The sequence below is a fragment of the Hippichthys cyanospilos genome, chromosome 19 (genome assembly GCF_059441005.1).
Source record: "Hippichthys cyanospilos isolate Australia breed blue-spotted pipefish chromosome 19, RoL_Hcya_1.0, whole genome shotgun sequence".
NCBI classification, from domain to species: Eukaryota; Metazoa; Chordata; class Actinopteri; order Syngnathiformes; family Syngnathidae; genus Hippichthys; species Hippichthys cyanospilos.
In genome coordinates this window covers 7,984,176-7,997,462 of record NC_142387.1, presented here as the reverse complement: position 1 = coordinate 7,997,462, position 13,287 = coordinate 7,984,176, and the positions used below count along the sequence as shown (strand labels likewise).

General features: G+C 38.2%; 1 protein-coding gene across 10 annotated transcripts in view; it reads right to left on the bottom strand.

The window, feature by feature from the left end:
- LOC148407784 (uncharacterized) overlaps nucleotides 1-13,287 on the bottom strand; it is a 227,954-nt gene that overhangs the window by 191,186 nt on the left and 23,481 nt on the right. For 4 of the 10 annotated variants that reach the window (XR_015863636.1, XR_015863637.1, XR_015863639.1 and 1 more), the window contains exon 1: nucleotides 5,270-5,371. The exons of the other annotated variants lie outside the window; for them this stretch is intronic. The gene's annotated coding sequence lies outside the window, so the exon portion shown is untranslated. Of the gene's footprint in view, nucleotides 1-5,269; nucleotides 5,372-13,287 lie in introns of those variants that run through there. 10 annotated transcript variants of the gene reach the window in all.

Below are 13,287 nucleotides of genomic sequence, written 5' to 3'. Positions count from 1 at the left end.
TTCCTACTCCCACCAGCGTACTCGTGTATCGACCTTGACTATTTCCCCTCCAGCAATGACAGGATTATGTCTGACATGTTTAAGGAAGTGGCAGTCTAGAGGAGGCAGGGAATGAGACAAGACACACACGCACACACACATGCACATTCCTGACGGCAGCCCTTCCTCAGCAAGCGTGTATAGCGATGCAGGTTTCTGCAATGTGTCTGTCAGTCTGTCACGGTGCTGCTGAAATTAATCTGAGTGTAAAGAGCGCACTGGAGATGAGCCAAAGAGGTTTTAGCATTATCATTACAGATGTCAAACAGGATGACAGGGCAGCGTTGATGTCGTTGGCCGAAGGCCTCACGCATGATTTCAACAAGGAATTAGCCCCACTTTGTCAAGTGGAAGTGCAGGTACAGGTGGCGAGAACGAGAAGGTCTTTTTCCTGTCTCTTCCTGTTCGCGGGGTTCATCTGCCAAGGAAATGATGAATGACTCTCAAGGAGTCAATGCACTATCCAGATCTCGAGTATCGCAACAGCCGAGCCAAAATTCCAGCGGAAAGGCCTAATTGAAGGGTTGGTTTCCTTAAAGGTGATTTAACATGAAATGGTGGCGAGAAATGAGCCGGGCGGGACGTTCAGATTATTGTCCATCTTGAACAACAGTGCGCGGGCGTGCTGAACTCTTTATAGCGTGCTTTATAAGTTTACATGTCAGGACGTGTCGATCCTCTCTGATACTTGTTAGGACTGACTGTTGGTACAGACAGGACAAAGTTTGCCTGCCCACAAAAGCCGCCATTCATCAGGTATTATATGACGTCACAGTGCAGTAAATCAAGGATGTTGAAAGACTTCCAGAGTGTCTTTGAAAATCATATGTCTACGCTGGCAGGTTTGATTTGTGAGGTGGGTGTTAAATTGGAGTATTTATCAGATTCACATAAAAGTGAGGCTAAATGGATAGTTTTTAGGATGAGACTGACTCCGTCTCAGACGTCTACTTAAGACCAAGAGAGGTACAATTGTGAGTGTAGTTTAGGTGGGAATTATAGGCTATTCCCCTGCATTTCAGAGAACTCAAAGCAACGATGTGCATGGCTACGGTCAGACAGTGGTAGACGTTAAACCTTGTGAAATGTATTCACAACAATGGCTGCTGAATTACTTACTCCCACTCTGTCCTCAGGGTTTTACCTGTAACTGTGAGACGTACTGTACAGTAAGAGGACCATTCTTGCAAGCGGCAGACTTTTAAAGATGGTGGATTAACCGCAGCAGTGGTATGTGAAGCCACGCTTACACGGATGGCAATTATTAAGACGAATTATTATACTTTATTCATCCTCAAGGGGAATTATCTGTGCACTCTAGAGTGGAGATGTCAGAATGTGGCAGCTCCACAAAAATGCTGTGCCACAAACTGGCCGCTCTTAGCCACACACTTACTTTTCCATATCAACAGCAAGTTTCAAACCTTTGATCACATGGTCCCCAAGCCAACATCCCTAAAGACAGATACTTTTGCTTCGTTCATCCATATTTAATCATTTTGTCCAATGCATTCCTCCTATTGGTATTGCAATAGCTGCTTTTTGTGGAACTCGCTTAGAATGCTCCGTTCCCAAATTGTCATGCTTGTACCTACAATATTACAAACCGCTTCTGAAGAGAAAATTGATAGACGGTTCGACATTATACACCCCGCGCCACACAACTTTTCAACTTTATAGCCGTGTTTACGTGCCGGCCGTCTGGTGTGCGGTGAGCTTTTCCGGCTCCAGCTTGCTTAAATACAGTGTTTTACTAGCAGTAGACTGATGCATAAAAAAGGCCCATAGACCATAAGGTAAGATAATCAATCGGTATCATAGAGGGCGGAAAGGTTAGGGGTAGGGTTAGTGCGACACGGCAGTTAGGGTTACATCAGAAAACCAGTTATCAAATGGAGTTATGAGTACCCATGAGGATTAGGGTTACAGAGTATGTGAGATTTTAACAGTTTTTATTGGAACCACTAAATCTGATTGAATTAGTTTTTATTAATGCAGTGTTTTTTTTTTTTTAATTATGAGCAAATTAATTGGAACAAGAACTAATGTTTTCCTCTCTTTTTTCCACACTCAAAAAACATGCATGTCAAAAATCACTGACACCTCATAATTATCCTTAGACATGAATGCTAATGTTTGATTTTCTCAGACCGGCCCAGGGTCACCCATGGTAGACTAATTCATACAGCATTTTGTTGGTTTTCTTTCATTGATTAAATACAGAACTTTTGTTTTATGTATTTGCATTGCCCCATATCTACACAGTGAGTATGGCATGAGAGTAATAATGAACTACTATACATTTAGGGCTATATGCCACTTTTCCTCATGCCTGAAACACTGTGGCTTATACTCTAGTATATTCTAGTCCTATCTGCAGTTTTTTACGAGCCACCAGGGAACAATCTCCCAGTAAACAAGGAGAGACAGAACAGTAAGCTTTTTGGGTTCAAACTGCTTTTTTTTACAAGACAGCAGGGGGCACTCTTCACTAGTAAACCCCATCAGGCATGTTAGTGTTGTAGTGGCGCCATATTCTAACAATACAAGTTTTATGTTGAAAATAAATTGGTGCTGCTCTTACTTGTAAACATGCAGGCATGTTCAGTCTGTGTTTAAGGCATGATGGTATGTGAATTCCAAGCATAGTTTGCATCAATTACAATGCCACAAAATGCAATTTCAATTACTCGTTCCATTTCAATTTGTTCGTGTCAAAACAGTTTTTTTAATAAATTTAATTATTTTTCAACAGTAGCCAAAAGTTGCCTGAGATTTTCCGTGAGTAGTATGAAATTGTGTCATCAGCACATAATTTGTTCACAACTTTACCGACACAACATAAAGTATTGGCAATTTAGGAGGGGATCCCATAAATTATTTACACTGTTAAGCGAATATTAAGCAAACACTGATTTGTCATCAAGCTAAATTATTGTTTTATCCAATTATAACCTCTTATGCCTTGTTTTTCTAATATTTCCGTGGAAACAACATGAATTAATTAGCGGGAAAGAAAGTAGATGGATGAATGACCTTACTCTCCATGATGGCTGTTGTCGTTTGCTATTTTCGATTTTGGAAGATAATGTATTGTGGCTCTACTATATACCACACATGTCCACCACGAAGCGTGTGTGTCCTGAGGACTGCATCACCACAGAGCTAAGATTAAACCTCGGTTTGTTATAGTTGTTTGAACACTGACTGTGGCTTCTTCATGTGGTTTCCAGCATGGCTCATTTTTCACAAAATATATTCTCGAACACCACTACATCATCTCGCCCTCCCTGTGCCTATCCTAACGTGACCAAGCCAAACATTTACTCAATGTAAAAAGACCATGGAAATTTAAATACTGGATATTAGCAACCAACTGATTTTACAGTATGTTCTTACCACGGAGAAAGTGAGACAATTTATCCGTGACAACCACTCCGGCAAGATTTTTCCACAACTCACTCCAATAAGATTGTTCAGTATGTCAGCCTCTCCATTGCTTATCCTACTTTGGGCAAATAATTATTTGTAATTATTTTACCAGTGGGGGTGCATTCAAATGAGATGGTAAAAATTTAATCCAATTAATCAAACGGACAAATTATTATGATATTTTGGTATAATGTAATATGAGTCCTGCAAATCATTAGAAATTCTGACCATGCTTTGATAACCTGAACCAGACTAAATAGTTTCCTTGAAAATGATGTTGTGAACCAAAAAAAAAAATAAACAAAAGGTCGGTACTTTCTTATTGAGTCACACGAATGATTGCATATTCACATCAAGGTATTGTGCATGAAGGCTGATCTCAACATGTTGGCATGCTAAATCATTGGTTGTGAATGGATTTATTCCCTCAAGGCAAAAGATGGCAAATGTTTGACACATTTATTCACTGCTTGTTCAGGTGTAGCCACTGCTTTTTTTTTTTTTTACATCATCTCCCTATGAACTGCTTGAGAGTGCAAGTACAATTCAGTCTCGCGTTTTTGGTTTAGTTTTATCAGCCAAGAATCCATCACCTATACAAACTCAGGAAGTGAAGTGTACCAGGATAATGTGAGCCAGAGATGATAGGATGATGATGGTGACAGATGGGACTAAAAAACAGTGGAGCAATCTTAATGAGTGAAGAGATGTTCATGAACAATCTTTATTATTTTTAATGGACCTGAGGAAGACCAAAACCACCAAAATTAGGCTAGATTTATGCATTTTTTGTTCCTAAATCTAGGCCAGTCAGTATGGTTAGGTAACACGTAATGATTTTCCAATCATCCATCAATTGCCTGAGAACTTGCAGTTGGCAAAATAATCATGCATGCAGCCGGGTAAGAATTAGAAATGGGATTGGTCTTTTAGAAGGACTCATTTTCAAATGGGTTGTGGTCAAGTCAGACGGACAGCAGCATCTTTAGCTCTGACTGTTTCACATCTAAGCATTCAAGTTCTCTGTTTTGATTCAAATAAAACTTATGCACTGAAACCATAGTTTAATAGGGTTATAGTATAGTTTGGGGAAAAACCACAGTTTAAGTCTGGTACTGTCAAACTGTCAAAAGTGCACACGTGCTAAACAGCTACCTCGAAATGGCTCAGAGTAGTTTGTTCTTGTATGTCTCATAATAAGAAGGATAGTAATGAAAAAAAAAAAAGTTTGCAATATATTTTTAGTTGACATGACTTGATTTTTTATCGCAGTCCACGTAAAATGATGTGGTGGTCCAGATCGGGTCTCCTGTGCCATGGGTTTGACACCTATGCATACATGTTTACTGTAAAACTCTGAAATCAAGCCTGTTTCTATTTTTTGATTCGGTTTTGGAGTCACTTTTATCCCCTCCACAAAAAATAGGAAAGTATTTTAGTCCAACTTTAACAACGTTCTTCCAAGTAAATGTCATGCTGCCATTGTATTCGCTGTTTTTTTTGCCAAGGTTTGCAAAACAAACCCAGATCCTCCAAGGTTAGGAGCATCTATCAATAAAATATAAAGGAAAGGCTAGATTGCACAGCTGACTGGCCAAGAGCCATCCTTCCAAAGGCAAGAGATGAGGAAAATGAAAAGAAAAGACTGGGAAATGCAAAAGTTTGGTTGTTTTACTTCGGCTTCCTCGCCCATGCTATGCAGCAGCTGTAAACGCACCAGTCCAAACAAACGCGGGATGCCAAGGGCTATTCTACTTTCAGAACACGCCCGGCACCACCTATACACACAAACACAAACCTGTGCGCTGATTCTTGACTTCATCACTCAGTGCGTATGCGCTTCGACAGCTACCGGCCCGTGATAACCCTCAGTGGCAGGATGTAAGCCTCATTGTGTTCCATCTACATGTGCATTGCAGATTGAACCTTGTCATGTGGATTCAAACACAAATAATCTGGTCATGAACGGTCATGTTTGATTTAGTAACCTGCAGATAGGGCAGAAGACTTTGGAATTTGAATAAGCAGAGGCCTCTATATTTGTATTACAAACTCATTTCAAATGATTCACTTCTGTATAAAAATAACCTTTGCTAAATAATTCTTTTCATGTCTGATTTGTCTTCAATCAACACACTTGGCAGGTATGTGAACATGAACAAACACATTACAAGAATAGGAAAAGAACTGTTAAAAACAGACTGTAATTATCAAACACTTCGTTAGGCACACCTACACAACAAGCTGTTGATGAGATGTTAATTACAGTACTTTCTCTCTGCAATGTTGTTTTGACGATGTGTTTGCGGAAAAAACAAACAACCAGTGCCCTGCTGCTGTTGTTCATTGTGGACATGCATGCTAACAAATTATAGACGGTGTTGTTTTTACGCTTTACAAGTACTTTTTACGCTTATATGACTTTTAAAGCACAACTAAATAAAGTCAGTCGTAAATTCAAGACTATTGGTGTTTTCTTGGTCTGCCAGTGTAACACTTATTTTTGCACTTGCAAATCCCTGTACAGAAAAAAAAAACTAATAAAAGTGGGAGGTTTTGTTCGATTAAAACTTCTTTAACAGCGCTGTCTTTTAAAAAGTCATTTACTCAATTTTAATGTTTAGTAATACATAAACGTCACATCCAGCAAGTTGAAGAATAAAAATAGATTTTAATGGCACATTCTGAATATTTCCAAACCTCATGGAAAGGTGCGGCTTATAGGTGTAGATACTCTATCCATCACTAGGGCGGGCTGTCATTGGCATCACAAGAGCAGATCAACATGCTCACACCCAACAGCAGGCAATACTTTGGAATTGGAGGAGCAAAATTTTGAGACACGAGCTACCAGAAGTGAGCAAAGGGCTTTGCTCTGACTTGCTACATTAGCGTCTGTTGCTAACGTTAGCTGCGGAGCTTTGCATTTATGTTGTAAGATGAATTTGAGCTGTTTTTGTGGTCAGAAACCTTCTTCTTTCAAGGAGTCCATATATCACTCTAACTTTATCATCCATCAGTACCATCAGTTTTTTTAAGTTAAAATTACAATTCATCAGACCGATAACTCTCACTTGCTCTTTCATTTCACTTCTTCCTTCTGCTTTTGAAATTTTCTTTGCACCCACAACAGGATCTAATTAAGTTATGGCAAACACAGACTCAAGTAAGGGTGTGATTGACCTTTGTTTTCCAACCACCAACACCTCAAACACGAGAGGCCTGATACATGAAAACAAATTTAATCAGAATACAGAAAAAAAATGAGATTAGATATTAAAAAGGAGATTAGCGCATTTAAAAAAAACTTAAACTATGACATGATTAACTGATAACAATTTATAATCTGACAACACCCTCCCATTACAACAAATTTCTGTAACATACTACATTAGAACAAGGAACAATAATGAGCTGGCATAGGCTCCCTCTGCAAGTATTGATAAATAATAATTATATTGTTATTGTTATGGTGCTGCTCGGTAGAAGCACAGTTCAGAGTCCTGAGTTCAATTGCTCTGGCTGTCCTCTATGGATCCTGTGACCCTAATGAGGATAAGCAGTTATAGAAAATGGATGTATATTATTATTAATATTGGTATTGCTATTAATATTAGTACAAGCAGATGATGACCAAGAATAATAATTATAATTATTAGAAAAGAAGAACCATAATTGGCATGGAGAAGCCCAAAGGGATTTTGTACCCCTGCTAGTGAAATTACTACTTGAGTCAGTGAATCAAATTATGTGAGTGTGAAGTGTCTCTGATGAGTCCGCTACCTCAACCAGTCAGAATACTCTGGAAATTCTCGGTAATTGAGACATGGGAAATATGATTCATTATGCAGAACGAAGATTGGAATTAACTTAGTCTGGTTTGAGGAAATACGGACCAAATTTTCGCTGCAAGAGACAAAGTTAGATACAAAAAAAAAAAAATGACATCCAAGTTCCAACTTCGCTCAGGACATATACGAGTAAACTTTTCCAGTCCTGCTGCCCACCCCACCTCCTCTACTCTCTCGCGCTCTCCCCTTCCAATCCACCTCCTTTCTTCTTTTACTTCACATGCTTTTACAGTGAGGTACGCTGAAAGCTCTCTTTGTTGCCACGGTCTGTGGCGTTTGAATGGTACCAAACAAGCGCCCAAGTGCACCGAGCCCCCAAGACGGCCCGCTGAATAGAATTCTTCCCCTGACTTCTCCCTGGCCGAGCGACAATGACTGGGACCACTCCTTTCTAGTCGGGCCCGCACTAATGGCTAAGACAATATTTGCTGGAATGAGGGGGATTTAATTTGCATTCAGGCTGTCTCCATTTCTTTTCACAAGACTTTGGCCTGCTCAGTTCAACGGTGCCGCAGCCTCTGAAACTACACTGCCGATTTAGCTTTGATTTTTTTTTTTTCACCCCCTCCACCTCTATACAGTCAGACCCTCGAGCCAGGTTTTTTTTTCCCCTCAATTTTTAGTTCCTGTAATTTAAAGTGGAAAAAGAAGAGTGAGCATCTGGGCGTTATTGGAAAGGAACAGGTGTGACTTTCTACGATTAAATTTCCTTTATAGATCAAATTCCTTTTTGGGTTATGCAAATGTGTGGCATTGATTTCAAGATCCTGGTTAACTTTTTTTATTTCGTTTGATTTTGATGTGTAAATACAATAACCTGCATGTGTTATATTAAAATGGTTCTAAAATACATTACTGTTACTGGGATAAACTGGGCTTGGGCTACAGATATTATCGGTACCGTATTTCTCAGAGTACAAGTCGAGTTTTCTTCCTCATTTTCAAGCTCGATATTAGGGGGTCTCGACTAAAAACAGACATATTTTTTCCACATATCTGTGTTTGAATAACATTAATTCAAATAAGAAATAGGTAATATGTCATTTACAAGGCTTAAAAATATTACATATGTCTCTAATTCAATATAGTATGCATACGTTTTAGAATGTTTGAAAAGAACGTCACAAAATGCAGTTTTGTCAAGCGCCCCCGTATTGCTTGTTTGTGGTCAACAATGAGGCTGTGTGGATAACTTTTTTTCAGCTGATTTTGATGCATTATGAAACGGATAACGTGGACTGACTTGTGTCCTTCAGCCCTTGGACGTATGCTTTAACAAGCCGGTATGGATGTCGGCAGGTGGGGGGAGAAACAGCGAAAGGAAAACTTCTACGGTCTGATCTCACAACAGTCGTCACTTGGGTAAAGAACATCCCAAGTAAGACGATCAGCAAATAATCGTCGAGGAGGATGTAGAAGAGGTCATAGAAGAACACCTCTGGGTGTTCAATGGGAGGAGCTATTTGGCATGTCAGATTGTGATAACTTTTCGACAAATCGACCCAAATCGACAAATTAATATTGAGCTGGGGGGGGGCTAAGAAGCAACGTCGACTTGTACAAGGAGAAATACGGTAAGTTAATTGCATCCCACCCAAACATAAGAGACATCATTGGAAAGTCCAAGATGTCCTCTACTGACTGACTAGGACATACTAGCTTAGCCTCAATGAGTGAAAAGATTTAGACCGAAATCAAATGTCCAGTTGTCCATTATATTGGACACAAATAGATAGGTCCCTATAAGCTGGGGTCGAATAATAAGCGAGGTCAAGTTATACTTGGAAAAGTATGGTAATTAATTTCTTTTCAGGGTGACTTTAGATTGTAAAATAAATACTGTATAACAGGCAAAAACAACTCTAATTCTGACTGAAAGGTTTGTGTGATGTTGTGAACGCCCAAAGAGTGTTCTTCCTGCAGGTTTAAGGGAGTCCCTTAAAGCACACACATCAAGCTACGCACACAGTGCTAATTATCAACTTTATAATTTTTTTATCCTAGAAAATCAAAATGTTCCCGAGGATAGTTACCATAGAAATCCCCTGACTAAAGAGTCACCGCATCATTTGCGGTACAGAACAAATGACTTTAATGTTTTGTTTTGCTGGCCAGCAAGAGACTCAATGCAACTCATCATAAAAAGGACTACTAAGCAAGACATCAATATGAAATATTTGAAAGCGGTGGAATTTAACCCTGATCTGTTTATTTACTAGCAGAGACGTGCATTGTTTATATCTTTAATGATAGTAAAATCTATATCGAGATGACGGGCTATGCTTACTTTGCACACCGGGGGTGACACAAAAATGAGCTCGGCATCAGAGCAAAAAATAGCCATGTGGTCACTTTTATGTCAATATTTGAAGTGCATGTCAGGCATCACATCATTTCCTGATTTCATTCCACCAACGCAGCAAGAAACATTTTTTTTTAAATGTTTCCTGTTAAACAAGCATCTAATTATTTCCTAACTAACACTGTCTATTTAAAGTGTGTCAAATTGAAGGCTAGCAGTCCAGGTCCAGCACACCACATAGTTTCTGTGGCTCACCCAAAAAAAATAAATAATACAATGTGTCTACTTCAAGTTTCGGGTTAAATGGATTTGTTCCTTTCAATTTGGCACAATAATGTGAGCCAAACTTTAAACTTTATCACCTTTTTACATGTACAAGCATCTTTCATCACTAAATCTGTTAACATTGATGAAACAAAAAAATTTTTGCAAACATAATCTTCCATGACCAATTACATATAGATTGCCCCTATTGCACCCCCTTTATGATGTCCTTCAATGCCGCCTGCCTTGAAACATCCAGGCATCAGCTTGACCGCTTATTCTCAAGTGGGTCACGGAGTAAATGAAGAAGTCAAAAACAGGCATCTTACTGACATTAAAATGCAGAACAGTGTTTATAGTCGCACTCACTAACACACGTTCCTCCTCTCGTGGAAAACCAGTATTCATAAAAAAAGTTCCACCTGGAGGGGTAATGTCCAACTGTGTGCCTCGAAACACACATTTTTGCCACTTCAGCATTTTCGACAGTAAAACTTTGTAATTAATAAATGAAACTGCTGTTTACTTGGCCAACTTGGCGCAAAATCTCTACTCCTCAACTACAAAACTACAAAAATAAGGTGCGTGGTGTCGGGGAAGTACAAATTTCTTCTGTTGTCATGAGTTTTTCTCGTCATGTAATTTGCTCAATTGGGGTCTATTTGGCGCAACATTGAAAGATGAATTAATTCATCCAAATTAGGAATTTTAACTTGGCAACATTCTAATTGCTGTAACTTCATCAATTTTTGAGCTACCTCTATGTATTTTATATAATGTTTGAAATAATTATAAAGCTCTAATAAATAATTACTATATACAGTATTATATAGGGTTACGGTGTCCCTATCTTACCTTTTTTTCACGTTACGAAGTGGAATATGATAAGATTTTTTGTCCCCTTGATATGGCATTTTACCTGCTTTGCAGCATCAACAACAGTTACAAAATTTAAACTTGGTGGTCAGTGTGTGTGCGTATGACTGCACGAATCACACCCCGATCATACGTCACAATACGCGTCACATAGTGCATACATCACTAAGATGCCGGCCTGCTATTGGTTCGGTATCACTAAGATGGTGATCTGTTATTGGGCGGCGTCATGGTGTTGGATGTCGATATGCTAAAGACTTTTATCTATTGTGCATTTTAGTGCTTAATTCAAACTTTAATTCGTTAGCCATGGATCCCAAGATTGCTAGTGATGTTAAAGGGAGCAGTAAGAAGATGATCACTATGGAATATAATCAAGAAATACAAAAAAGGCATGCACATCGATACTCTTGCTAAAGAATATGGCCGTAACTAGCTCAAGTCATGTCACTCCAAAGGCAAATAAAATTTCGTTTTTCAATTATATTTTCTTTTAACTTATGACGTTATTTCATTAAATACATGTATATCATATATAAGTAATACTAACTATACAATTTTGTTCCTAATTTCTAATATGTATATAAAATAATGATGGTTTTACCTGGGGTTTTGCAAGCATTAGCTAATTACCATAGGTTTCTGTTGCCCGCCAGACCACGATTCCGCCTTACGATCCCAACTACGGAACGGATTGATTTCATGGTAGGGGTCAACTGTACACATTACATATTAAACTTGACATGATCGGTGTCTGCACTTAACTCCAACGGACTCCATATTGAAACCAGTGTGGCCCGACATGAAAAATGAGTTTGACGTCCTTTCTTTAAAGTGGCCCATTGCCTTGTTGACAAAGACAGGTTTTAAAGCTAAGACTCAGCAACCCTACTGTAAAGAAGATTTTTCATGCCGAAAAAAAATACACACACAGAGTGTTCCTTTGATTCAAATTTGTCCTTTGGGGTTGCAGCACGTCGTTCCTGCATTTTGAGCAGCAAACTGCAAAACGCTACTGTTTTGAAGACATCTTTCAGAAGGAAAAGTCTTCTTCTGTCGAGAGGTTCGTGCCATGGGAACAAGCGGGAGGGAGGTAAACAGACATTTGACAGCGCCGTTCACTCACTGCAATAAAGCCGTTTGCGTTTGCGTATTCTGTTTGAGGAGTCGGAGCAGGTTTTTCATACCAATGTTATACTTTATATAACATATATATTTATACTAAATTTTTAACAGCTTATGTTCGGAATAACACTTGACCTTGTGTATGTCCCGTTCTTTACGAAGCTGCGCATCATCCGTGCTAATAATCTCCTTGACCTCCATGTTATATTGGAAATGATTTTAGTTTTAGTGATTGTCCAAAAGGTGCTAAGGCTTCGAAGCATGTCCAGGGTGGCATTTCAGAAGCAGGTATCAATGACTTCATTGATGACAAATGAAGCCTTGTCAGCTTAAGAAGTGTTTCACATACCAGCAAATTAATGAACAGACAAGGAAAAATGTGCGCAAATATTGTGTTAGTTGTCCTATTGGAACTTGGGCAAGTAAGATATCATACATCATATGACTTTATCCATGAATAAGTTACAAGTCGTAACTAGCGCAACTCCATGTTACCCATACATTGAAAATAGAATTTGAATTAAAAGTAGACTACTGATTAAGGAAAAATAAAATTATGGATCCTGATGATTTTATTTTGTGCCACAACTTTAAAATAAAAAATTGACTGTATTCAACCAACATTTTGTTTCAGAGTAGAAACATATTTCATGACCCACTTTTAATTTAATATTGTAATTTCAGGTATTTGTTGTTTTCCAATTGTTTTGGTCATTCTGACCTAATCTTTAAGTGTTTTTTTTCTTTTCTCCGGAGATTAATAGTTTTAATTTGGAAGTGCAGTGATGTCTCACATTTCCCAACATTGGCAAAATTGATTATAAATAATGTCAATTAAAAAAATGACAATACCCTTTATGTAAACAAATGGTGCATATATCCATGCCGATACAGGAGAAATTTGTATTCCTTTTTTTCCTCATAAAAAGCACTTAAACCTAATTGTTGTTATCATTGACAAGACAATAGGGCTGTCACTATCGAATATTTTAGAATCAGTTCTGCGTCATCGAATAATAAGATACTGTTTTATTTTGCATTGATGTGTATTACAAAACCATTTTGTCATTTTGAGATTATTTACCAATTATTGTTATTTTGTAATATTAAGCGATTAAAAAAAAAAAACAACAACTAAGCAATATTGTGAAGTGTACATGTGAAGTGTAATTGCAATAAAAGTTCCTCTTTTTTTTTCTTTTAGTTTCAGGCACTTTGATGCATGTGTTTTTTTTTTTTTTTCAATTATAGACTAAGCTGTAACCCATAAAAATGTTGGAAAAAAGAATTAACAGTTGTTGAAAGTTGATTTATATTGCTTTTTGCTTTATTAAAAAGGATGCTGGTTTAGGTAAACTTACACAACTTTTTATAGATAATCTTATTTATCGTCAGCGC